The sequence below is a fragment of the Phytophthora infestans genome, genomic scaffold, assembly GCF_000142945.1.
Source record: "Phytophthora infestans T30-4 supercont1.9 genomic scaffold, whole genome shotgun sequence".
Taxonomy (NCBI): Eukaryota; Oomycota; class Peronosporomycetes; order Peronosporales; family Peronosporaceae; genus Phytophthora; species Phytophthora infestans.
The window spans coordinates 774,357-776,842 of NW_003303750.1; positions in this window are offsets into that span (position 1 = coordinate 774,357).

Sequence of the window (2,486 nt, forward strand, 5' to 3'; positions counted from 1 at the left end):
CAACACCCATGCAACTGGGTTACTGCTGCGATCTCGGTACTTTTGTATCGTCGTGCTAGCTACTGTACTACGATTATGATGTATCCGTCTATATGATCCAGCACGTCACTATTCGGGCACAGGTCATACCCGCGGTGATACAGGCAAGCTGATCAGGCGTCTGTTAGCAGTATTCAAAGCAATATATACGCGCGCGGCGGGTACACATTATAGCCATCCATGACTCAACCGAGCTCTTATCTCGGCCATTATGGACAGGGCGCTAAAGTAAAGTACTGCGTACAGACACATCTCCTTGCGATGGCCGCTTGTATGGTCATCACTACCGCATACGTGGTTGTGTCCATGTAGACAGCAGCTTATTCATCGCGCATAGTGCTCACTCGATACTGAAGCTTACATTCGTGAGCGCACATTAGTGAAATATAAACTGTGAGGGTTGGTGGTACATATAGCATGGGTTTGCGTGTGCCAAGTGAGCAAGTGTACTTTCCATCTACGGTAACGCGTATGCAGATAGGAACGGCCAGCTCGCAAGGGTACACAGTAGACACCATGCGCTAATTATTATACGAAACGCGCTACACTCCGTAGATGCTTGGCAGCACCACAGTTAGTTTACCATATGTGCGGCCCCAAGCCTCGCGCCGCCCGCCAGTATACAAAATACAAAGATAAGCGGGGTAACGGGGGCAATAAGGATATATTATCCAAATTACTTGCTCTTCTGCTGCTTCTTTTGCTCGATGTAATTGGCGTTTCGGGCGGTCAGCTTGCGAGGGCGGCTGCGCCTCTTTTCTTCTTGGGGTACCAGTCAGGACCCATCGCCTTCTTGACGTTCGCCAGGCTTTCCTGGCGGCGCACATCGGCCGAATCAGGTGGTGGGGGCTTTTCCTCCCAAAACTCAACCGCATTTTGGGCCGTTCTCGCAGGCAATACAGCGCCGCACGATGTCCCGCCCGCTGATTGTACGGAATGCGTAGCCGTACTGCAGCTTCCCGCAGCAGACGCAGCGCGCTCGGGGATCCGTCGTAGACCGCTGCGGGTTCAGCAGAAGCGGGTCAATCTTCGCCTCGCATTGCTTGCACGTAGGGCCCACCATTTTGCAAACGTGCGGATGTTAGCAAAATATTTTGTTTTAACCAATTACTTGCGTCCAAATATTAGCCAATAGCTTGGAAATATAAGGCTGGTATCTATTATTTAGAAACATATTAAAAAGTTGATACTAACGTTTTGGCTTTGCTATAATATATTATTATCAGATTTCCAAACAAAAACATACTTTACATGCAATTTAAATTGCCTAAGACAATTATCTATCGTGTGCGCATGCATCTGTCGGGTGTGGTGCACGGGAGCAGATAGCGAAATGCCCGTGCAGCTGCGCGCCTTCATTGCACGGTGGCAGTGGTGAGTTCCAGGTAAAGTACAAAATATATATATTCGCAAAGTCGCTACAAAAAGCGCTGGTCGTGAAGTCTACTTTAATATTAAAAATACTATCGTCTCTACTTTAGAAAATGTGTGGAAAATAGCATCGCCGAGCTCTTACAAATGCGGTCTGTGAAGCTTATATTAAGCATATTAGTACTATTAATATCGTCATTACTTTGAAAAGTGTGTGGAAAATAACATCCCAGAGCTCTTACAAAATACTGGTCTGTGAAGTCTACATTAATAATGATAAATATCTCTATTTGAGAAGTGTGCAGAGCTCTTAGAAAATAAAGTGGTTAGTGTGCCCGATTTGCAGTATCTGCGCAGCTCGCCTGGCCGTTTGCATCCAATCGATGCGTTTCGTGCTCGGCAGAAATGTTTACCTTACGTCCAATCGCGAGGGCGATAGACGGTCTGATCGTGCGACAGATCCAGTCAGTGTCGCAGGTCGGTCGGTATTGCCCAATCAAGGCGCGAGTTAATTGCGTCACGCATTTGGATATATTTGTAATTTTGGCATAGTTAGGTCGAGTCAGAAAGGTAGGCGCGGTCGGTACGATGGGAAGAAACTGTATTAGACAGGCTGGGTGTAGCCATGCGAAAAGGCAGGCAAAAGCAGGAAGAAAGGAACCGGACGGACTGATTGACAGACGGACGGACGGACGGACGGACGGACAGACACGCTACAAGGTTAGAAGCGGAGCGACTAGCGCTCTGGGCGCCCGCTCCGCGGACGCTAGGGCATGGTTGGTTGGTGTAGAGAGGGGCGACCACCTCCGCTGCGCTGCGGTGGGCTTAGAATTTCTACTTGGACCACAGCTACATATAATATAAGTATGATGTGATCTACTTATGCTACGTTCCAAAACAACACCGCACACAGTATCTATAGTGTTCACATGTTATGGTAGACATGACCAGGGTTTATCGTGATCTGCAGATGAGCACCATCTTAGCCGGGAGGGTTTTGTCTATAATCTCATTTAAGCGCATAGCTCCCAAAATGTCACGAATCGGAGGCGCGCGTGTTGCAACGCTAATATATG